At 31.2% G+C, this 26,574-nt stretch overlaps 1 long non-coding RNA gene across 1 annotated transcript in view; it reads right to left on the reverse strand.

The window, feature by feature from the left end:
• The window catches only part of LOC142241875 (uncharacterized), a 132,733-nt gene extending 111,190 nt beyond the window's left edge, over nucleotides 1–21,543 (reverse strand). The window contains exon 1 of the long non-coding RNA XR_012723851.1: nucleotides 21,281–21,543. This is a non-coding gene — a long non-coding RNA (uncharacterized LOC142241875). The remainder of the gene's footprint in view (nucleotides 1–21,280) is intronic.
• Between the last annotated feature and the right edge of the window lie 5,031 nt (nucleotides 21,544–26,574).

Here is a 26,574-nt window from a genome sequence, read left to right on the forward strand (position 1 = left end):
AAGTACCATTTGGGGAACATTAAAATGACAATTGAAATTGAAATGAACAAAGAACTTTTATATATTCACAGTTGACAAGGTCGTTTTCTGCCAATTTATTTATAATTCTGCAACGAACGTGTTGGCAAAATAAAGAAAAAAAATATTTAAATGACTGTTGAAACGTGTTGCAAATAAAAATGAATTTTAAAACGAAACAAAAAATTAATGGGAGTATAAAATTAAAAAAAAAAAAATCAAATAAAACTTGAAATGGTATTTTCGATTTTTTTTTATTTTTTATTCTGGATGAAATGTGAGGAACAAAAAAATTGATATAAGAGATTTTTATATCATAAAGTTAAATAAAAAAAAATTAAATACAACAACCAAGATATATAAAAAATCAAATGAACCCTACCATATAATAATCTACTCTAGTCTACTGAATTAATGGCAAGCACAGAAGACATTGAAATTTCCAATTTTAAATTAACTTCATAAAAACTATACATTAAAAAAGCCGATAAATTTTCTTATAGAAAATTTTGAGCTGGTCGATAAATTTTATTTTATAGAAAATGTTGAGTTTGTCGATAAAATTAAAAAAAAAATCTTTAAAATTTTAAACCTGGTTGATATATTTTCTTTGCAGAAAATTTCGAGACAATTTTGACTTTAAATTCTATTTATTAAAAATTTTAAAATGTTTGCTAAATTTTTTATAAAATTTCTTTATGGAAAATTTTTAACTGACTGTTAAAATTTCTTCATAGAAAATTGAGTTTGAGGGTAAAGTTATATAGAAAATTTGTAGTAATCGATGACTTTTCTTTAAAATTTGAACCTGTATGATACGAAGAAAAAAAAATAAAAAAAAACTAATAAATTAAAATTTGTTTCCTAGAATCAAGTACGAAAACTCAAATTTAAAAGAGGATTGTGTCTTAAAAATATCCTTACTTCAATTTTTGGCTTCTTTGGCTAGGAATCAATACCAAAATCATTATTGTAAAGGAATCGGACATGCTTTTTTTCAGTGAATATTTTTATATAAAAAAGAGGTTACGTTAGGTGGCAGCCCGATGTATAAGGCTCACTTATGGCGATTTCGATTGGGAAAAAAGGTGCAACATTCTCGAAATTGATTGCCACATATGAAGGACACTGTCATAAATTTTGGTTCCTGTACCCCTCAAAATGTTGTGAATTAATAATAACTTTGGAATGACACTATCATTTGGGCGAAAACACAATGAGGGAAAAAGTAGTGTAACACCAAGGCAAAATTTTTTTTTGCGAAACGAAAACGCCCTTAGACTACCACATTGGCGAACTTCTCTCTTATTAATGAGTGCTGCCCTATTCCATGTTAAGCTCAATGACAAGGGACCTCCTTTTTATAGCCGAGTCCGAACGGCGTTTTACATTGAATGTAAAACCACTTAGAGAAGCATTGAAACCCTCAGAAATGGCACCAGCTTTACTGAGGTGGTATATTCCACCGCTGAAAAACTGTTTGGTGTTCGGTCGAAGCAGGGATCGAACCCACGACCTTGTGTATGCAAGGCGGGCATGCTAACCATTGCACCACCGTGGCTCTCAATACGGATATTAGCTCGCAATATTTTGTATATAGAAAATTTTGAGTTCACCAACAAATTTACTCAGAGGAATTTCTAGCTGATACATTTTTATACCCACCACCATAGAATGATGACGGGGGTATAATAAGTTTGTCATTCCGTTTGTAACACATCGAAATATCGATTTTCGACTATATAAAGTATATATATTCTTGATGAGGGAGAAATTCTAAGACGACATAAGCATGTTCGTCTGTCCGTCTGTCTGTTGTAATCACGCTACAGTCTTCAATAATGAAGCAATCGTGCTGAAATTTTGCACAAACTCGTCTTTTGTCTGCAGGCAGGTCAAGTTCGAAGATGGGCTATATCGGTCCAGGTTTTGATATAGTCCCCATATAAACCGACTTCCCGATTTGGGGTCTTGGTGTGCCAAAAATGGAGGTGTGTCAAAAATGGTGAGTATCGGTCCATGTTTTGGTATAGCCCCCATATAGACCGATCTCCCGATTTTACTTCTTGGGCTTATAGAAACCGCAGTTTTTATTCAATTTACCTGAAATTGGAAATCTAGAGGTATTGTAGGACCACAAATACGTGTGCCAAAAATTGTGAGTATCGGTCCATGTTTTGGTATGGTCTCCATATAAAACGACCTCCCGATTTGGGGTCTTGGGCTTATAGAAACCATAGTTTCTATCCAATTTGTCTGAAATTGGAAATCTAGAGGTATTTTAGGACCATAAAGAGGTGTGCCGAAAATGGTGAGTATCGGTCCATATTTTGGTATAGGCCCCATATAGACCGATTTCCCGATTTTACTTCTTGGGCATCTAGAATCCGAAGTTTTTATCCTATTTGCCTGAAATTGGGAATCTAGAGGTATTTTCGGGTCATAAAGAGGTGTGCCGAAAACGGTAAGTATTGGTCCATATTTTAGTATAGCCCTTATAAGAACGATCTCCCGATTTAACTCTTTGGGTTTCTAGAAACCGTAGTTTTTATCTGATTTGCCTGAAATTGTAAATATTCTGTTATTTTAGGCTCACAAAAACGTGTATCGGATTAAGTTTGTATTGGGCCATTTGGTAATGCCTCCATATAGACCGACTTCACTTCTTGAGGGTGTAGAAGGCGCACTGATCATGAAAATTGCTTGAAACTCTATGTAAAATTTCCATATTTTACTTCTCGGGTGAAAATCTACAGATTTAAGATTTCAAATCAAGACGTTATTTTATAATTTTCTTACACACTTACAAGAGATGTTAATGATTCCTCTAAAACTCAAACAAAAATGGTTCTTATAAATCCAGAATCTGATATAGTCATCCAAGGCCGTATTCAAGGGGGGGGGGGGGGGGTGAGGGGGATCAAACCCCCCCGAAATGAATGAATATTTTTATATAAATAAATATATATTTTTAGCTGCATAGAAAAATCTTATCGAAGATGTTGAAGAAAAGCTGGAGGTTTTATTTTGAAAAACGCTTACCTATAAAACTTGCACAAATCATAGAATACTAGTTGAAAAGCCCGTCAAACGACGGTCGAAAAAAAACAAATTGTTTTTGTTCTCGCACCACAAATTTCATTTTTGGAAAATGTCTTTCTGCTTTTCATTTGTGTTTGTTGTGCTTTTTGTGAACATGACTTTGTTTGGCCATAGCAACAACAGCGAAACAGCCAAACACACATGTGTAAATGAAATGGCGCAAAACCTGGAAAAGAACCTGCCTAATTCAGCGATGGAAACACTTGGAGAGTGCAATAAAGAGATATTTCCAAACGTGCATATTCTTTTAAAAATTTTGGTCACTTTGCCAGTTACTCAGGGATGGAAAATACAATTTTTAAGAAAGTACAAAAAAGGTATTTTTTGAGCGGAAAGGTACTTTTTACTACATTTCAACAAAAATTTCACTGGAAAATTATTGTCAAGAGACAAAATTTTAAAGAAAATAAAATATTGCAAAAATTTTCTATAGAAATAAAATTTTGCAAAAATTTTCTATAGAAATAATATTTTGCAAACAAATCTGTAGAAAAAAATGTTGCAAAATTTTTTCTATAGAAATAAAATTTTGCAAAAATTTCCTAGAGAAATAAAATTTGTACAAAATTTTCAATTGAAATAAATTTTTGACACAATTTTCTATAAAAATAAAATTTTGCAAAAATTCTATATAGAAATAAAATTTTGACAACAGTTTCTACCGAAATAAAAAATCGATAATATAGAATCACATTCTTTTTTCGACTAAAACATTCTTGAAGTTCAATAAAATCCGGTTTTTGACTATGTCTTTTACAAAATCGAGATTTTCTTCCCACATTAACATGTTTGTTTTGCCATATTTGTAAAAGACTATTAGCAAATAAGGTTGATAAAGACTTTCTCAAAATACTAAAATATTTTGTCAAAGCTATTGTACCATAAATCTGATATCGACTCAAAAATGTCTACACAAAAAGTACTAAATCATTCGCGGGGGTACTACGGTACTGACCGGGGTGAAAAAGTATTGAAAAAAGTACTATAGTACTGCATTTTCCATCCCTGCAGTTACTACGTACTCATCCGAACTTTCATTTTCAACAATGAAGAGATTAAAGACGTATCTTAGAAATTCGACTAGCGAGAGTAGACTCAATGGATTGGCATTAATGTCGGTTCATCGCCGAATAAATGTGCCGACTGAAGAAGTAATTGATTTATTTGCTGCCCAAAAAGCCCGTCGGCTCAATTTAATATTATAAAAATATTGTATACATACCTATGCATAAATAAAATTTTCTAAACATGAGATTATATGAATAATTTTTTTTTTAAGTTGAACCCCCCCCCCCGAATTAAAATCCTGGCTACGGCCGTGTAGTCATCATAGGTGAAATCTTTAAATTTATCTTCGGAAAGTGTCCTTAAGTCCTCAAGACCTCCTGAAATTTCAAAGGAAACCCTAATATTTGGTTCATGGTGGTGGGTATTTAAGATTCGGCCCGGCCGAACTTAGTGCTATATATACTTGTTTTGATATAAAAAACAAGAAAGGAAAGTCTAAAGTCGATTTTCGATACCATATCACATCCGTCAAATGTGTTGGGGGCTATATATAAAGGTTTGTCCCAAATACATACATACATCTGTACATAATTTGATAGAAATCTATAGACTCAAAATTTAAGTCGGCTAATGCACTTGGGTGGAACACAATGTTACTAAAAATATATGGGAAACATTTAAATCTGAAGCAATTGTTTGCTTCCTATGGAGCAAGCAAGAGGATAATTCCTAAATATTTTCTCCATAAGGAGTTAGCATAAAGGGCCCAAAATTGAGTTATCTATCCCAGCCAGATCTATACTAAAGGCTGTGGAAAGGTTCATTCGCCCGAACCGAAACATGTACAGTCTAGGCGTGTATAGATTTGTATCTGGCGTTTTCTTTTCAATGACTCTATTAATCAAGTTCCTTAATCTAAATTTGTCCATAAAGCTCGATTAATAATTGTAAAATTAGATATAATGCATTTGGACGTTAATTGCCTGTTTCGGTATCAGGCTAACATGAAAAATAATAAGGTTATATATAAATCTATTTTATTTCTGAACTAGCCGATAAATTTTCTTTATGGAATGATTTGAGCTAAAAATAAATTTTCTGTAAAAACAATTTTGAGCTGAGCAATAAATTCTCCTGTTCTTTATAGAAAATTTTGGGCAGGACAAATTAATTTATATATAAAAATAGAAAAAATTTATATATCCAAACCTTTGTAGACATTTAATTAACAACTACAATTTTTCTGCTCCCTCCATGAATATTTTTCTATTGTATTACTCGTATCTTCCCAGATATTTTTGGAATAGTGCCTCCTATAATATATGTTCCCAATTAAGGGAACAAGATGAAATGGCAAAAAAAAACAAAACAACTGAAATACAACCCGTATGCAGTGTACGTATAAGACCAATGATAAATGTTACAAAATGTTTCCATAGTAAAACTATCAATAAAACTAAAGGAGAGATAATAAGAACAAGAATACAGATTGCTCCACTTTTTTTTACTGTTCAGAACAACAAATTAACAACTTTCCAGCACATTCATCCTTCCATCCATCCATTTAGATATGAAAGATAAGAAGACCGTAACAAGTCTACCAGCATATACTTTTGAAAATAATAAGTCTTGACATGGCCAAGTTACCATGATTCATTAGAGTTGTCCAGACACAATGAACGAAATAAATCAAGGAAATCTTGTCATTATCGTATATTATATAAAAGTCGTTTTTTGTTTATTTAAATTTTACATATTTTGGCAGAGAGTCTTATATAGGCCAAGAAGATTCCTATATTTTTCTTTGGGCTAAGATATTAAATAAACATTACTTTTTTGTATAGCCCATATGAGTCATTATTAGCATAATTCTAGCCAATCCACATAAGGAAGAATCCTTAAATTTATTCCTTTTTGTTATTAAAAATTGTTTTAAATTTAAATTAAATTGCCAAAAAAAATATCCACATAATTAAACATTAATTTATAGCTTCATATTTTTTCACTTTACAAGCAGCTTGCTGTATTATTTATTAAAAAAAAGAATCCCTATTGTAATTCTCTGGCCCATGAGTTATTTGTTTAACTCTCACACACACTCTCCCTCTCTCTCTTTCTCCTTTTGAGCAATTCATACACACACACTGACTGCGTAAAAGTATTGTAGTTGAATATCAAATAATAAAGCACATATAAATCAAAGTGTTGCATAAAAATTATGATTGTATTGCAGCTTCACCACTATTTCCGTTGTCGGTTCCAGAGCTCCTGCTGCCGCTACTGAATACATTATGGTTTTGTATCGTTTTTATTAAAAATTTATTGTTCCAGCTTAATTTTGCTTTCCTGTAGTTCCTGTTGTTTTCATTGAATGTAGGGTGGCAACGCTCTCCCCCACGCTAGTCATTGACAATGACAGCTATACAACGGAACCGGAAGAAAGCATGCGAATGCGTAAGAATTTATGAGTAGTCATTTAATTTTTCCACATAAAGAATATTCACACATGACCACAATGCTTGGTTTCGCTAGGGTAAATGTGGTGCAGGTCACACACATCGGGATATGTTTATATTCATTTATTTTCATTTTGCAGGACATGAGGAAATTACCCAATTTATAGTTTATGATGCGTTTATGTAGGTGTTTGGGTGAGTGTGTGTGTATGAGAGACTCAGCGTCCTGATGGCAACAATTTATACTTTCATATAATGCGGTAATGAGCTCCCATTATATACAGGATTATGAGAGGATTTTTTTGATTTTGCCATTGTTTTACTTTAAAGTTTATATGGAAGGTGAAAATCCATTATGGCAATTTATTGCAAGAGATAAATTCTGAAGTTGAAATAAAATTGCAATTAATTTAAAAAGACTAGTCTATAATAAAATGAAGTTGAAATAAATTTTCACTTTCATAAAGTCGAAAAAATGGCTTTTATAGAGTCGAGAAAATGAAAATGTAAAAAAATCGTTATATTGACTTTTGTGAAAGTCTAATTTTCCCATTTGACTTTTTCAAATTGGGAAAAAATAGGAAAGTCAACCTCATAATTCTCATTAGAGTCCCAATCCAGATATAGTCGAGAAGACTGAAATATACAGTCGAGAAAAATTGATTTTATAAAGGCGAAAAATAATAATTTTACAAAATCGAGAAAAACGACTTTTTTGTATTTGAAAATTTTCAAAAAAATCGATATGTCGATTTTAGCGAAAGTCTAAATGTCCAATTTAAATTAGGAAAAATTAGAAAAGTCGTCCTCATTATTCAAATTACAATTCCAATGCAGATATGGTCGAGAAAAATGAAATATAAAGTTGAGAAAAAATGGATAAAGTCGATAAAAATGTCTTTCGCATATTTGAAAAATGTCAAAAAATCGAAATGTCAATTTTTGCAAAAAGCTAAATACGACACTGAAAAAACAGTGAACCCACCAGGAAGAAAACTTTGGGTTAATTTTAGAAAATTTTGAATATTTTTAGAAAATTTTAACTAAAGAGTATTACAAACGCTGGCATCACGCCGATATGACAAAAATAAGTAAATATTTTTCGACAAATTCAGTAAAATTATTATATATAAATAATTTTTTTCACTTGTTGAAGAAAATTTTGTAGCTTGAAGGAAAAAATTGGAGTTTAAAATTGCAAGAATGTCTTTAGTGACATACGAAGTTCATGATGGACGCATTTTTAGTAAAATTTACAAATTTAAAGAAATAATGAACTACTTTGTTAGATATACGAATTTAGTAAATGCTTATGCTTAATTTGTGTATAATTTTTTCCCGCTTTTTAGTTAATTTAACTAACGTACGCAAAAAATTATTAGAGTAAAGAAAACTTTCTCCAAGCATAATAATGCCATGAACTAAAATAAAGTTAAATTGGCTTTAGTGAAATAGAGAGTTCACTTTTTTTTGAGTGGAAGATGTCTATAATATTCGGAAGGTTTTCTATTTCCTAATGCTTCATGGGAAAGAATCTGTTCGAGACGTTGTTTCTCCGACAATGTATTGCGGCTAATTAAAGCTGTTTTAAGATTAGTATAAGGTGTCGGTGGAGGTGTGGTAGAATCCTGAGCCCGAAGAGAAACATAAGTTGCTGCAAATCTATTATTCTCTTCAATAATATCAAATATTTCGGCGATTGTCTCCTCGGGTAAAACTGAAAGAACGTGGTCGTATTTGGTGTCTTCCGTGGTGATATTTGACCGCCTAAAGAGACTCTCTGCGCGTATAAACCAACCCTGGGGAAATTTGACCCAAAAAGGAGGTAACTTCACCGCGACAGCACTAATTTGTTGGACTTGTTCCGAGTTTGCCACACTATCTACCATTTTGCACTGATTTCGCGAAGTATTTAGAATGGAGATAATATAAGAAGCAATCGCCACAAAAATTAATTCCAGCAAAATTTTGACAGTGATGAAAGTAAGATAATAATTCTAATAATAGTAATTAAAGTTAATAATAATTAAAGTAAAAAAAAATATCTTATGCTAAATTAAACTGTGTTACATAAAAAAAATAATGAAATTGGTCATCAATCAATGGTATCTCCCTCTACTCACTAAAAATTCACGTCTTTTTCTCTTCTTGTTGTATATGCTTCGAGCAGCATCTGATAACACGAGGTGATGAGAACTTAAATCCAATGTATCAAATAGAGCCGCTGCTTACATTCATTCGTAGTTATATCTCTCTATATTCATTTCAGCAAGATTAATTTTAATATGCGCAATTCGTTTTCATTCGGGGTCACCAATGTAGATAATCATCTTCTTAGTATCCACGATAAAATTAGTGTTTTGAGAAGTCAGCCAATTATTTGTTAAGGGTGGTATTTTGGATACAGGATTGAGATCCTTCAGTCACACAACCAGTTTATATAAACCTCAAAATTACAGATTTATTTTAATAAGTAAATTACAAAAATTGATTTAAAATAACAAATATTTAAATGCTTTTAAGGAGAGGATTGATTTTTTGAATGAATATAATTTTTTTGGAAAAAAAAATATTGACGATTGACATATATTTCAATTCAAGCAAATGTTGCTATGTTATTATCAAGAAACCAAATTAAAATTTTCAAAGTAATAAGTTGGCAAAATTAAAACAAGTCATTTACTACACAGGCTAATGTATTCCAAGTGGGCACCACAAGTAAAATAATGGAAGTAACAAATTGGCGCCTTAAAAATATATCCACGCAAATTTTTTACTACCAGTGTATGCCCTAAGTGAAACATTATATGTTTGAACAATACAAACAATATTTTGTTTGGACCAATCCTGAAAATATATATGCTTGAAGCAAATGTGTTTGGGGTATATGTTACAGAAGGGATTTTTTTAACATATGCCCCAAACATATTTTGGTAGAAAAAAATTTTAATGAAATTTTCTTTGTGTATATTTTTAAAGCGCCAATTGGTTACTTCCATTCTTTTACTTGTAGCACACTCTGCAGGTCTCTTTATAACCTTCACCACTACTGTGGTACAGGGTACAATAAGTTTGTGCATTTGTATGTAACGCCAAGAAGGAGTAATCATAGACCAACCTTTTAGTATACGGAACGGCTTAGAATTAAATTCTGAGATTTATAATTCTCATTAGAGTCCCAATCCAGATATAGTCGAGAAGACTGAAATATACAGTCGAGAAAAATTGATTTTATAAAGGCGAAAAATAATAATTTTACAAAATCGAGAAAAACGACTTTTTTGTATTTGAAAATTTTCAAAAAAATCGATATGTCGATTTTAGCGAAAGTCTAAATGTCCAATTTAAATTAGGAAAAATTAGAAAAGTCGTCCTCATTATTCAAATTACAATTCCAATGCAGATATGGTCGAGAAAAATGAAATATAAAGTTGAGAAAAAATGGATAAAGTCGATAAAAATGTCTTTCGCATATTTGAAAAATGTCAAAAAATCGAAATGTCAATTTTTGCAAAAAGCTAAATACGACACTGAAAAAACAGTGAACCCACCAGGAAGAAAACTTTGGGTTAATTTTAGAAAATTTTGAATATTTTTAGAAAATTTTAACTAAAGAGTATTACAAACGCTGGCATCACGCCGATATGACAAAAATAAGTAAATATTTTTCGACAAATTCAGTAAAATTATTATATATAAATAATTTTTTTCACTTGTTGAAGAAAATTTTGTAGCTTGAAGGAAAAAATTGGAGTTTAAAATTGCAAGAATGTCTTTAGTGACATACGAAGTTCATGATGGACGCATTTTTAGTAAAATTTACAAATTTAAAGAAATAATGAACTACTTTGTTAGATATACGAATTTAGTAAATGCTTATGCTTAATTTGTGTATAATTTTTTCCCGCTTTTTAGTTAATTTAACTAACGTACGCAAAAAATTATTAGAGTAAAGAAAACTTTCTCCAAGCATAATAATGCCATGAACTAAAATAAAGTTAAATTGGCTTTAGTGAAATAGAGAGTTCACTTTTTTTTGAGTGGAAGATGTCTATAATATTCGGAAGGTTTTCTATTTCCTAATGCTTCATGGGAAAGAATCTGTTCGAGACGTTGTTTCTCCGACAATGTATTGCGGCTAATTAAAGCTGTTTTAAGATTAGTATAAGGTGTCGGTGGAGGTGTGGTAGAATCCTGAGCCCGAAGAGAAACATAAGTTGCTGCAAATCTATTATTCTCTTCAATAATATCAAATATTTCGGCGATTGTCTCCTCGGGTAAAACTGAAAGAACGTGGTCGTATTTGGTGTCTTCCGTGGTGATATTTGACCGCCTAAAGAGACTCTCTGCGCGTATAAACCAACCCTGGGGAAATTTGACCCAAAAAGGAGGTAACTTCACCGCGACAGCACTAATTTGTTGGACTTGTTCCGAGTTTGCCACACTATCTACCATTTTGCACTGATTTCGCGAAGTATTTAGAATGGAGATAATATAAGAAGCAATCGCCACAAAAATTAATTCCAGCAAAATTTTGACAGTGATGAAAGTAAGATAATAATTCTAATAATAGTAATTAAAGTTAATAATAATTAAAGTAAAAAAAAATATCTTATGCTAAATTAAACTGTGTTACATAAAAAAAATAATGAAATTGGTCATCAATCAATGGTATCTCCCTCTACTCACTAAAAATTCACGTCTTTTTCTCTTCTTGTTGTATATGCTTCGAGCAGCATCTGATAACACGAGGTGATGAGAACTTAAATCCAATGTATCAAATAGAGCCGCTGCTTACATTCATTCGTAGTTATATCTCTCTATATTCATTTCAGCAAGATTAATTTTAATATGCGCAATTCGTTTTCATTCGGGGTCACCAATGTAGATAATCATCTTCTTAGTATCCACGATAAAATTAGTGTTTTGAGAAGTCAGCCAATTATTTGTTAAGGGTGGTATTTTGGATACAGGATTGAGATCCTTCAGTCACACAACCAGTTTATATAAACCTCAAAATTACAGATTTATTTTAATAAGTAAATTACAAAAATTGATTTAAAATAACAAATATTTAAATGCTTTTAAGGAGAGGATTGATTTTTTGAATGAATATAATTTTTTTGGAAAAAAAAATATTGACGATTGACATATATTTCAATTCAAGCAAATGTTGCTATGTTATTATCAAGAAACCAAATTAAAATTTTCAAAGTAATAAGTTGGCAAAATTAAAACAAGTCATTTACTACACAGGCTAATGTATTCCAAGTGGGCACCACAAGTAAAATAATGGAAGTAACAAATTGGCGCCTTAAAAATATATCCACGCAAATTTTTTACTACCAGTGTATGCCCTAAGTGAAACATTATATGTTTGAACAATACAAACAATATTTTGTTTGGACCAATCCTGAAAATATATATGCTTGAAGCAAATGTGTTTGGGGTATATGTTACAGAAGGGATTTTTTTAACATATGCCCCAAACATATTTTGGTAGAAAAAAATTTTAATGAAATTTTCTTTGTGTATATTTTTAAAGCGCCAATTGGTTACTTCCATTCTTTTACTTGTAGCACACTCTGCAGGTCTCTTTATAACCTTCACCACTACTGTGGTACAGGGTACAATAAGTTTGTGCATTTGTATGTAACGCCAAGAAGGAGTAATCATAGACCAACCTTTTAGTATACGGAACGGCTTAGAATTAAATTCTGAGATTTAGCGATGTCCGTCTGTCTGTCTGTCTGTTGATGTATTTTTGTGTGCAAAGTACAGCTCGCAGTTTTAGTCCGATTGTCCTAAAATTTGGTATAGGGTCCTGTTTCGGCTCAAAGACGATCCCTATTGATTTTGGAAAAAAATCGGTTCAGATTTAGATACAGCTGCCATACATATTTTTCACCGATCTGGTCATAATTGGCGTGTATATCAACCGATCTTCCTCAAATTCCGTACATCCGAATAATTTATGAGTCTCGAAAAACTTGCCAAATATCAGTAAAATCGGTTCAGATTTAGATATAGCTCCCATATATAGCTTTCGCCCGATTTACACTCATTTGCCCACAGAGGCCAATTTTTTGCTCTGATTTAGTTGAAATTTTGCATAGGGAGTAGAATTAGCGTTGTAACTATGCGTGCCAAATTTGCTTGAAATCGGTTCAGATTTGGATATATCTCCCATATAAAGCTTTCGCCCGATTTACACTCATATGACCACAGAGGCCAATTTTTACTCCGATTTAGTTGAAATTTTGCACAGGGAGTAGAATTAGCATTGTAGCTATGCGTGCCAAATTTGGTTGAAATCGGTTCAGATTTCTATATAGCTCCCATATATATGTTTTTCTAATTTCGACAAAAATGGTCAAAATACCAACATTTTCCTTGTAAAATCGCCACTGCTTAGTCGAAAAGTTGTAAAAATGACTCTAATTTTCCTAAACTTCTAATACATATATATCGAGCGATAAATCATAAATAAACTTTTTCGAAGTTTCCTTAAAATTGCTTCAGATTTAAACGTTTCCCATATTTTTTTACTAACATTGTGTTCCACCCTAGTGCATTAGCCGACTTAAATTTTGAGTCTATAGATTTTGTAGAAGTCTATCAAATTCATCCAGATCGAGTGATATTTAAATGTATGTATTTGGGACAAACCTTTATATATAGCCCCCAACACATTTGACGGATGTGATATGGTATCGAAAATTTAGATCTACAAAGTGGTGCAGGGTATAATATAGTCGGCCCCGCCCGACTTTAGACTTTCCTTACTGGTTTTCTTATCACATATATGTTTATAAGATATTTCTAAATTTGCATCCAAGCATTTTATATTTACAAGCATTTTATGTCCCAAACATGTTATGCTAGTTTATGAACATTATATGCACTAGCACTTAAAAATATTGTGTTAAAAAATTTGAGTTCCAAACATATAATTTTTATACCCAAACATATCAAAAACAGTCTTTTTCGTCCGGGTATACAGATATGGTGGAGAAAAATGACTTTTAATAAGTCGATAAAAATGATATTTGATGAAAAGTGTAAAAAAAATAATAAATGTGGGTGTAAACATCCAATTTTAGTTTTTCGAATTAGGAAAATGGTGATAGTCGGCCCTCTCATTACAATTCTCAAACATATATGATGCAAAATGATTAAATCCCATCGATAAAATATTTGGAAATTTTCAGAAATTCGAAAAGTTAATTTTTTCAAATATGAAAAACAAAATTTAAAAAAAAATCCAAATTTTAAAAAAGTCTTTTTATTCTCATTACAATCCAAACAGACAGCATGAAAAATATGCTAAAAACCCCATAAATAATACAACTGATCATTATTTTTCACCTAGATGCTAATGTTCTATTCGAACTTATACAGAAAAGGTCCATAACCAATGTGAACTGCCAACCATATTTGGTAACTAAATTCCCACATTGTTTCCTTTCTGGGGTTTTTCATCACTTTGCTTCAGAAGCCTCATGTTTCCATTTATTTTTACGAAATAGTTTCGACTAAAACTTGTTAAAAGCCTTAATGACTTGCCAGTCCAAGATGAGAAACCACCAAGAAAGATTTCACCCCCTACTCCTCCTTCTCTGTATCATAAAAACTCCAAACAGTAGAAAAACTACTAACTGCAAGGATGATATATGAGAGTGTTGAGCAATAATGGATGCATTCGGTTGCACTAGCTAATGTAGGTCCATGTCATGCATCTACTGCAACAAAAATGTGTTATGGTTGTCCTTTCCAGCCAACACGAGCTTAAGTCTATAGAAAACTAGATGACAGAAATGGTAGAGTGGAAAAAAGAGGAAAGTCTCCATCAAGTACCCGGTATTGTTTTCTTTTAATTAATTAAGTAATTTTGTTATATTACCCACAGGAGTGTATGTTGGTCCAGCCAAAGCAAAGATACACTTCAAACTATTTCTAGTTGTCCTTTGGTTTTGTGTTTTTTTTTGTGTTCTGTGAAGCTGTGAACATCGTTTAAATTCTTTAAATCACATGAATAAATCATTCTGTAGTAGTGTACCTTGTCAAGCCATAGATTTTATTGCTTCCATTTGATTGGGTTGCCCATATGGAATGTTATTGCAAGTAACCCCTTAAAGGAGAGAAAATGACAAGGAATTACCAGATTGAAAGATTGACGAAGATGTAACCTGTTTCAGAACTCTCTTAACAGAGCATGCATTTTGGTAATAAAATTAATTTTTTTTTTAATAATTTGCAAGCGTTGTTCATTTTTAAGACGGTTCATGATTAAATTATAGACCAAACTGAAAATGTTTGGCAGTGAAACCAATATTGCCAAAAACATTTAGTTAAAAATCAATGAAAACATGTAGCCCAAAAACAAAAAAATATCGTTTTTTTCTATTCAGCATGAAGCTATTTAAAAAAATTAAAATTAAATTAAATATTTTTTATTGTTGTTGAAATTAAAAAAAATGTTTATCTCTTCTATTTGGAATTATTTATTTATTAATTCTATATTGGCATACCTATCTTTAACTATTACTCATTTCTCAGTTTGGCTTTCCCTCTCTCTCTATCCTTTTCTCACTTACTCTATGTTCACAGTCAGGTGTGTTACCATGAAACTTTATTGTCATTCACCCAAGGATATCAATTGTTGAATGGCATTCGCAAAAAAACAGAGAAATGTTGCTTTTAATTAGGACAACAACATCTTTGCCATAATAAATGCTTGAGTTGAGTTCTTGGTTTTTTTTTTCTCCCTTGATACATGGTCACCATACTATGTTGCTTGGTATTTTGTTTTTGCCAAAGAAAATTGAGAAACTCTTAATGGTTATGAGAGGAATGCTGCTACTACAAAACAGAGAATCATTACGTGGTCCCCCATATGTGGCAATGAAATGGTGCTAATAGCTACTGGGTGGTAGTCATAAGGGTTTCATATAAATCAATTAATTTGAAAATAATTAATTAAATAAAATAGGAAATGAGAGTGAGATACAGAGAGAAAGAGAGAGAGAGAGTGCGTGTGTGTTTAAAAATGAGAAATATAACAATAATGGGAATTATTAGCAAGAAGAACTGCTATGATTTTCTAATATCATATAAGCAAATAAGATTAAATGCCAAATTCAATTATTGAAGAAAAATTGTATGACAAGCTATAACATATTTATGAGAGATGAAATGTCGTGGATTTATTCCAGCTGATTTTCTTTTGCCTTTTATTAATGGTTTCTTTATGATTTCCTTATAATTTTCTTTTATTGTTTCTATATGTCTTCGAAGATCTTTTCAATATTGATTTTTATTTTCTACGTTCTTAATATCCTCCTTTTGTGCTGCCATGGTACAGGTTTACCATTGGTATGGAGGTTTGTTTATTTGAAAATATAAGCTTCGGCGTATGTGTACTTATCTCACACATCGAACGTGCCTAAGTACTGGCACACTGGATGACAAAAGTGTGAGCACTTGAAAGAAAAATGAAGAAAAAAATTGGATTTATCAAAAGACAATCAAACAGAGTTTGGAAAAGAAGAAAAGGAAGCAATTTATGGCAAATAAAAAAACTTACAAGGATTCAAAGACAAAAAAGATGAGATTGTATTTAAATATTAAGGAAAAAATGTCCCATTTTTTTGGAAAAGAAGAAAGGTAGCAATTTATGACAAAAGACAAAAAACTTAGGTTAGGTTATGTGGCAGCCCGATGTATCAGGCTCACTTAGACTATTCAGTCCATTGTGATACCACAGTGGTGAACTTCTCTCTTATCACTGAGTGCTGCCCGATTCCATGTTAAGCTCAATGACAAGGGACCTCCTTTTTATAGCCGAGTCCGAACGGCGTTCCACATTCCAGTGAAACCACTTAGAGAAGCTTTGAAACCCTCAGAAATGTCACCAGCATTACTGAGGTGGGATAATCCACCGGTGACAAACTTTTTGGTGTTCGGTCGTAGCAGGAACACAGAAAAAAATATCACCAAAATATTTCCAATTAAAAAGTTAATTGAAGTTGAACATTTTTTCAATTAATAAATTAATTGATACAATTAACTTTTTAATCATGATAGAAAATTAAGTTAATTAAGTCAACGATTGAACATTTTAAAATTTTTAATTAAAAAATTAATTGATACAATTAACTTTTTAATCAAATTCGGAAGACTAATTCAGTTAAAAAAAGTGCTGATTTTTTTTAAGTTTTAATGAAAAATGTATTTCAACCAATCATTTGTTAATCCAAATAAAAACTTTAAGCCAATTCAGAAAGTAATTAAATATAGTTACCTTTTTTAATTAATAAATTATTTGAGTTTTGCAATCAACATCAATTAAATTTTTAATTGAATCAATTAAAAAATTAATTGAAATTTGCTGAAAAAAATCAATTAATTTTTTAATCAAGAATTTTTTCTATGCCCAATTAAAACTGTGATTGATACTATCATTTTCGTGATTGAAGACATTTCAATTAAAAAATTAATTGGATCAATTAATTTGGTGATTGAATCAGAAAAAAAATTTTTTGTGTGAATCGAACCCACGACCTTGTGTATGCAAGGCGGTCATGCTAACCATTGCACCACGGTGGCTCCCAAGACAAAAAACTTACAAGGATTCGAATACAAACAAGTATATACGGCTCAAGTTCGGCCAGGTCGAATCTTATGTACCCTCCACCATGGATTGCATAGAAATTTCTACGAAAGACTGTCATCCACAATCGAATTGCTTGGGTTGTGGTATCTTTAAAATTCTTAACATCGTTTTCTAAATTGTGAGTTAGTCCATACCTGGTATATATTAGACAAAAAAGGTATGTATAGGTAAGTCTACAAATAATTACGAATCGATATGCACTTTTGCACGGTACGTAGAGAGCCAGAATTGAAATATGGGGATCGCTTATATGGGGGCTATAACAATTATGAACTTGATGTCGACCAATTTTTGTGTGATTGGGGATCGATTTATCTGAGGGCTATACTTAACTACACGCTCACAAAAAATCGCTTCTGTAACATATACTCCCAAACATATTTTGCTTCAAGCATATACATTTTTGGGTATTGCCCAAACATTTATATGTTTGATCTCTTCCAATATATAATATGTTTGAAAGCATATTGGTCTAAACAATATATGTTTGGGTAGTCTAAGTACCAAACATTTTGTATTTTTGCATCCAAAAAACAATATGTTATTATGTGAACATATATGTTTGGAAGCATTTTGCACCCAAAAATATTATATGCTTAAAAAAAATTCTCCCAAACAATATTGTGCTCAAAATTTTATTCATTTATTTATATATTTACAATCATAATGAATTATGAAAATAAACAGGTAATATAGGTGCTAACAACATAGGTTTTCGACCTGAATGCTCAAAATTTTGTTTCTGCCTAATTGTATATTCCCCCACATCTTTCTCACTTCCACGAGATTTTTTATTTCTTAGCACCTTTTTCTGTAATACAAACATTGTAGAAGAAATTATTCAATTGTATGATTTTTTTTATTTTAATTTTACCTTTTGCCGGACGGGGATTCGAACAGCGGACCACACAGTTTGTAAGGATCAAAGAAGTAGCTGATCAATTGCCCAAGGAAAAATAAAATGTTAATTTTGTAATAACAAGCAACAACCACCAACTTAATTCAATATCGCTCCCTGTAAAATAGCGCTCCAAGCTACTAAACACATATATGTTTATAGGCTATTTCTAAATTAATATATGTTTGCATCCAAGCATATTATATTTAAAAACATTTTATGTCCCAAACATAATATGTTCTAACATATTAACATATATGTCCCAAACATGTTATGCTAGTTTATGAACATTATATGCTGGCACTCAAAAATATTGTGTTTAAAAATTTGTGTTCCAAACATATAATGTTTATAGCCAAACATATGAAAAACAGCCTTTTTCATCCGTGTATAGACGACATGGTTAGGCATGGTTGTTAATGGCCATATAGTAGCACAATGTACCAAATTTCAACTGACTCGGATGAAATTTGCTTCTCCAAGTGGTTCCAAAACCAAATCTCAGGATCGGTTTATATGGGGCTATATACGATTATAGACTGATATGGAACACTTTTGGCATGGTTGTTAAATATCATATACTACCACCATGTACCAAATTTCAACCAGATCGGATGAATTTTGCTTCTCCAAAAGGCACCGGAGGTCAAATCTGGGGATCGGTTTATATGGGGGCTATATATAATTATGGACTGATATGAACCAATTTTTGCATGTTTGTTAGAGACCATATACTAACACCATGTACAAAATTTTAGCCGGATCGGATGAATTTTGCTCTTCCAAGGGGCTCCGGAGGTCAAATCTGGGAATCGGTTTATATGGGGGCTATATATAATTATGGACCGATGTGGACCAATTTTTGCAAGGTTATTGGAGACCATATACTAACACCATGTACAAAATTTTAGTCGGATCAGATGAAATTTGCTTCTCTTAGAGGATCGGCAAGCCAAATTTGGTGGTCCGTTTATATGGGCGCTATACGTAAAAGTGGACCGATATGGCCCATTTGCAATACCATCCGACCTACATCAATAACAACTACTTATGCCAAGTTTCAAGTCGATAGCTAGTTTCGTTCGGAAGTTAGCGTGATTTCAACAGACGGACGGACGGACATGCTCAGATCGACTCAGAATTTCACCACGACCCAGAATATATACTTTATGGGGTCTTAGAGCAATATTTCGATGTGTTACAAACGGAATGACAAAGTTAATATACCTATGTTGGAGGGTATAAAACATGAGATTGTGTTAAAATATAGTTGCAGAAAGTTGGAGTCGTGTACACTGAAAAAAATATTTACGTGATATTAAAGATTACATTTTAGGATGCGAAATTTACAAAATATTAAGGACAAATTTATTTAAAATAATGAAATTTTAATCAAAATAATTTTATAAGCTTAGCTGCAAATTTTATTTTAATAAATTTAGGACACAAATTTTGTCAATTTGCATCCCTCCGTTAAATTCACATGTCTTTGAACTAAGGCAAATTTTTCTTAAAGTAAAGAAACACATTTTTGATTTAAAGAAATTGTGATTAAATTAACTGAAATATTTAAACTTTAGATTTACGATAAAAACGCTTCAAATATAGGCTAAGACTTATTTTAAGGATTTTGTGTCTTTGGTTTAAAGTTTTTTTGGAATTAAGAAAACATTTTTTACTTTTAAGTATCCGTTATAATTTGGATTTTTAAACTGGTAATTATTTGTACTTGAGCATAGGTCGCTAAAAAAGGTCTTTATTTTAAAGTAGCCGCATCTTTGGCTCGGAATCAATACCAAAATCCTTAAGGTAAGGTCAAAATCTTTGAATCCAAGTGAACTTTTTTTTGAGTGTAGACAAAAACTCTTCGTCAATTTATCAACATTTCGATTAGCTTTAATTTGATCATTGACTTTTCAATGTGCAGTTTTTTGTTGGAAAGGAAGCAATGTATGGAAAGAGACAAAAAACTTATTAGAATTCAAATACAAAACTGACGTGATTGTGCTAACAATAAGGGAAAAGTAAAGTCTGACAATCTAACACTTTTCACCATTTTTTAAAACATTATTATTATCTCAATGTTATAATTGTACCCCTTTATTTCCCAATTTTTGTTAAATTTATTGATCACATTCCAGTATATGTTATAAGATCTCTCACGCAAAAAAAAATATTTCTTTCCTCCCAAACGAAATTTTAAACAAACAAAATATTTATTTAGACAAAGTATCGTTTCGCATTTACTTTTCGCTTTAAGGAAGTTTGCTTGGAACAGTTTTTCATAAAGACTAATTCAAAAAAAAAATTCTTGTAATTTTCTGGCAAATTGCATCTTCCCCCACATCTTTCTCACTCCCACAAGGTTTTTTAGTTCTGTAATACAAACAATCTGTCAAGATGCCGAAAAGATGTTCGACATTAAACAATACAATATTACATTTTTACTATGAAATGGACTGTGTTTTTTGTGATCAAACATTATGTTTTATTGCAGAAATAAACATTTTGTAACCAAAAAACATTTTGTTGATAAAAATTTGAAATTTTCGAAGAAATTCCAAAAAAAAAACGAAAAATGTTTTCGGTACGACTTTTCTTAAATCTCTGATATGTTCGACTAAAGTCGACGATACATAAAAAACTAACTGATTGTTTCAATTTTAGATCTTAATAAAATAACCTGTTGGATAAGGAGAGGAAGGGGATATTAAACTAATGCAAGTCATGTTGATGGCAACGGAAACTCTCAGTGTTTTGTTTTTTTAATCGTAAGAGAGCATAACATTGAACCCTACTTTTCTCACTCGCAATTTTGTTGTGTTTTTTTCTTTTTTGGTTCCCTTTTATAACCACCACACCATTGTAGATTTATTTTGCCCCTCTTGCCATGTTAACGATATTGAAGCTCTGTAAATCTTCTGGTTTATTCACCACTATGTTCTCACACATATTTTTGTGGTGAAGCAAGAGTGAATTGAGTTGACGATACACCACAAGCAACGTATGCTGAAGCATGTGTGTGTGTGTGAAGAAATACAAATCTTTTTTTTCTCTCTACCACAAGAGAAGCTTATTGTTGTTGTTGTATATCTAGTAAATAACGCAAAATTTCATACTCACCAAAAAATTACTTCCACAAAAGTACAACAGTGATCTAACAGTTATGTTATTGGACAAAATTAATTTCTCCATGGACAACAAATTTATGTAGGCATTTTAAAAACTGAACAGTAAACACACTTACACCAATTGGATTTATTTAATTTATGTGGCGAATTTGTTTGCCATGGGTATAGTTTTTTTAACACTGTTATATAGTTCACAGAAGAAATAAGAAACACACACACATAGCACTACAAAAATAGCAAATTACTTTACACAACACGAACTGTACGGTACGAGCTTAAAAAGCGAACTGTTAGTTCAGTTTTTCAGTGATAATAAAATAACCTGTTGAGCAAGGAGAGGAGGCCGATATTAAATGCATGCAACTCATATTGACAGTGTTGCCAATTTGGTGCTTTTAGCACCAAATTTAGTGCTTTTTGATTTCTAAAAAGCACCAAATTGCCTTTTTGGTGCCTTTTCAAAAAAAGCACCAACTTGGTGCTTTCTGGCATTTTCATTTAGTGCTTTTGGTGCTTTTTTTATTTTGAACAGTATTAAGTTTAATTGATACAAAAATTTTGATTAGACTTTCAAGAGCCGAAGAAACTCAAATTTATTGCCAAATATAGAATTTGATTGTTATGAAGTTGGTATTGATTATTTTTTAATTAATATTGTTATTTAGGGTATTCTGTAGGAAAGTCGAGCGATGAGTGTCGAATTTTCGAATTTAGTAAAGATGTCATTAAAAACGTTTGTATTAAATTCACAAAAGCACGCACAACTGAAATAAGACTCCTTCCATATATTAATAGATCAAAGTGTATACTTGAATAGCGGTTCATAATGGTGAGTACTAAGCTCGAGTTTTGCCGCTAAAGTGAAAACTATATCAGTAAAAAAGGCATAAAATTATGCATATTTGCTGCACATTTTATTATAACTTGATGGGGAATAGCCAAAAGCAAATTTTCAAAAAGTTTGTATTCCTTAAAATGAATTATTAAAGAAATTGTAATTGTCAAAAAATGACTATTTTAGCAGCTAAACTCGATCTTAATACCCACCTTAACTTCTTAAAATTCAATTCACAAAAGTTCTATAATAGGTACATCTTCGGAAGTTTTTTTTTTTTTTTTTTCTTTCTTTCTTTTTTTAGTAGAGCATTTAATTTTCGATTTTGTGGTGGAAGGTGGTATGTTAGAATTTATAATATATTTTTGGTGCTTTTTGGCCTTGGGGAGTTGGCAACACTGCATATTGATGGTAATGGAAGCTCTCTTAATGTTAGTTTGTTTTCTTTTTTTATCGAAAGAGAATATAAAGGTGCGCTCTACGTTTCTCGCTTGTATTTTTGGGTTTTGTTCTCTTTTAAAATGCTCATCAAATTCGAAGACGGGTTATTTTTTATTTATTTATTTATAACTAATACTAAAATTATATATAGAATTAGTATAAAAATAAGAAAGCATTGGCAAGTGAGGTTATTAGCTAGGGCCTCCAACTTTTGACTCGAAAATGACGATATTAGCTCCGTTAAAATTTTTTACTGGAAATAGTTCGTTTACACCGAAAAACCAACAAAAGAGCGAAGGAGAGAGATTATATTTGACAGTTGGCAGATAGAGAAATTGCAAATTATTACTAGAAATTTTTGGCCAGTGAAATCTTGCAAAACGTAGCCTGCTGGTTTTTTATAACAAACAAGACAGTAGTATAGTGAACATGTTCCGTAATAACGTTTTCGTTTTCGTATACAACCAACCAACATTAATTTTGTGTTATTTTTACGATCTTTTTTCCCATCATCGAGTACAGCGTTATTTCGTTGCGCTACAAAAGGAATGACAAACATGTTAGGATATTGCAATCCTAAAGGCGAACAAAACAACAACAACAGTGAGAAAAGTGTTTCCAGTATTGGGGATTTTCCCCGAAATTGGGGATATTTTTTCGTGAATGGGGACAAAATTTCTGAGTTGGGAACTTGGGGTTTTGTTGGGGAATTTCCATGAATTTGTGGATTTTTTCGGGAAATCGATTTAATCTTTTTTAACAAAATTTTATTTCTATAGAAAATTTTCTCGAAATTTTATTTCTATAGAAGGTTAAAGGTTAGAGTAAAGTGCACGGATGAAAAAGACTGTTTTTCATATGTTTGGCTATAAACATCATATGTTTGGAACACAATATTTTTGAGTGCAAGCATATAATGTTCATAAACTAGCATAACATGTTTGGGACATAATGTTAATATATTAGAACATATTATGTTTGGGACATAAACTGTTTGTAAATATAATATGCTTGGATGCAAACATATATTAATTTAGAAATAGCCTATAAACATATATGTGTTTAGTATCTTGGAGCGCTATTTTACAGGGAGCGATATTGAATTAAGTTGGTGGTTGTTGCTTGTTATTACAAAATTAACATTTTATTTTTCCTTGGGCAATTGATCAGCTACTTCTTTGATCGTTACAAACTGTGTGGTCCGCTGTTCGAATCCCCGTCCGGCAAAAGGTAAAATTAAAATAAAAAAAATCATACAATTGGATAATTTCTTCTACAATGTTTTTATTACAGAAAAAGGTGCTAAGAACTAAAAAATCTCGTGGAAGTGAGAAAGATGTGGGGGAATATACAATCGGGCAGAAACAAAATTTTGAGCATTCAGGTCGAAAACCTATGTTGTTAGCAAAATGCTTCCAAACATATTATATGTTCACATAATAACATATTGTTTTTTGGAAGACAACATTATTGAATTTGGATGCAAAAATACAAAATGTTTGGAACTTAGACTACCCAAACATATATTGTTTAGACCAATATGCTTTCAAACATATTATATATTGGAAGAGATCAAACATATAAATGTTTGGGCAATACCCAAAAATGTATATGCTTGAAGCAAAATATGTTTGGGAGTATATGTTACAGAAGCGATTTTTTGTGAGCGTGTGGCAGCCCGATTTAGTTTCAGGCGCACTTAGACTATTCAGCCCATTATGATAATTTCTATAGAAATTTTTTTCAAAATTTTATTTCTATAGACAATTTTCTCAAGAATCCTATCTAGAATATTTTGTCAAAATTTTATTCCTACACGGATGAAAAAGACTGTTTTTCATATGTTTGGCTATAAACATTATATGTTTGGAACACAAATTTTTAAACACAATATTGTTGAGTGCAAGCATATAATGTTCATAAATTAGCATAACATGTTTGGGACATATATGTTAATATATTAGAGCATATTATGTTTGGGACATAAAATGTTTGTAAATATAATATGCTTGGATGCAAACATATATTAATTTAGAAATAGCCTATAAACATATATGTGTTTAGTAGCTTGGAGCGCTATTTTACAGGGAGCGATATTGAATTAAGTTGGTGGTTGTTGCTTGTTATTACAAAATTAACATTTTATTTTTCCTTGGGCAATTGATCAGCTACTTCTTTGATCCTTACAAACTGTGTGGTCCGCTGTTCGAATCCACGTCCGGCAAAAGGTAAAATTAAAATAAAAAAAATTATACAATTGGATAATTTCTTCTACAATGTTTTTATTACAGAAAAAGGTGCTAAGAACTAAAAAATCTCGTCGAAGTGAGAAAGATGTGGGGGAATATACAATTGGGCAGAAACAAAATTTTGAGCATTCAGGTCGAAAACCTATGTTGTTAGCACCTATATTACCTGTTTATTTTCATAATTCATTATGATTGTAAATATATAAATAAATAAATAAAATTTTGAGCACAATATTGTTTGGGAGAATTTTTTTAAGCATATAATATTTTTGGGTGCAAAATGCTTCCAAACATATTATATGTTCACATAATAACATATTGTTTTTTGGAAGACAACATTATTGAATTTGGGTGCAAAAATACAAAATGTTTGGAACTTATTTGGGCAATAGCCAAAAATGTATATGCTTGAAGCAAAATATGTTTGGGAGTATATGTTACAGAAGCGATTTTTTGTGAGCGTGTATGTGGAAATTTTTTTCAAAGTTGTATTTCTATAGAATTTTTTTCAAAATGTTATTTCTATAGAAAATTTTGTTAAAATTTTATTTCTATAGAAAATTTTGTCAAAATTTTATTTCTATAGAAAATTTTCTAAAAAAATATATTACTGTATTATTATATTATTTCTAAAGAAAATTTATGAAATACCTCTTGCAAAATCTACCAATCTACCAAACAATAAAAAATCTACCATTTCTACCAACATTTGCAACGTGTTACCACCCAATTTTACCACTTGAATATTTATAAGTAAATTTTCGTTCATAAATACAAGGTGACCGAACTCCCATTTTCATATCTCCAGCATTTGGAAGACTATCATCTGTCTCTTGGTGTTGCTCTTATTGCAGCTTGCTGGATTTGACAAAATTTTGATTTTTAAAGTAACATATTACTGACTTTCTACAGCAGAGCCTTTTGCTTTATTTGTTTTTTTCTTTCAAAAAAACTTGTCAAAAATGTATTGGAGATTTTTGTGAGGAATTTATGTTTAAATTGGGGATTTTTGGGGACGAAAACATCATAATTTTGGGACTATCTTGCTATAAAACAGAAAAATACTGGCAACACTGAAGTAGAGCTTAATCAAAGATAATTGAGAAGTCTTGTTATACTCAGTGTTGCCAATTTGGTGCTTTTAGCACCAAATTTAGTGCTTTTTGATTTCTAAAACGCACCAAATTGCCTTTTTGGCGCCTTTTCTGGCATTCTCATTTAGTGCTTTTGGTGCTTTTTTTATTTTGAACAGTATTAAGTAATTGATACAAAAATTTTGATTAGACTTTCAAGAGCTGAAGAAACTCAAATTTATTGTCAAATATAGAATTTGATTGTTATGAAGTTGGTATTGATTATTTTTTAATTAATATTGTTATTTAGGGTATTCTGTAGGAAAGTCGAACGATGAGTGACGAATTTTTGAATTTGGTAAAGATGTCATTAAAAACGTTTGTATTAAATTCACAAAAGCACGTACAACTGAAATAAGCAATAGACTCCTTCCAAATATTAACCCTTTCACTACCGAAGTAAAAGTAGCCATTGAAATTTTTTTTTTCTTCAAAACTAGTTTATTCTAGTGTTAAATAGTACAAAACGACAATTTTTGGGTGTGTACTTACGTTAGTGTGTGTGTAGTAAGATGTCCACCTGAGTGGACATTGGTAGTCAACGGAGTCAATTCACTTGTAATTAAATTTATTAATGTAATTAATTTTATTTAATATGTATCTTTCTACTAAGTTTAAAAATAATCTT

The sequence above is a fragment of the Haematobia irritans genome, chromosome 5 (assembly GCF_050003625.1).
Source record: "Haematobia irritans isolate KBUSLIRL chromosome 5, ASM5000362v1, whole genome shotgun sequence".
Taxonomy (NCBI): Eukaryota; Metazoa; Arthropoda; class Insecta; order Diptera; family Muscidae; genus Haematobia; species Haematobia irritans.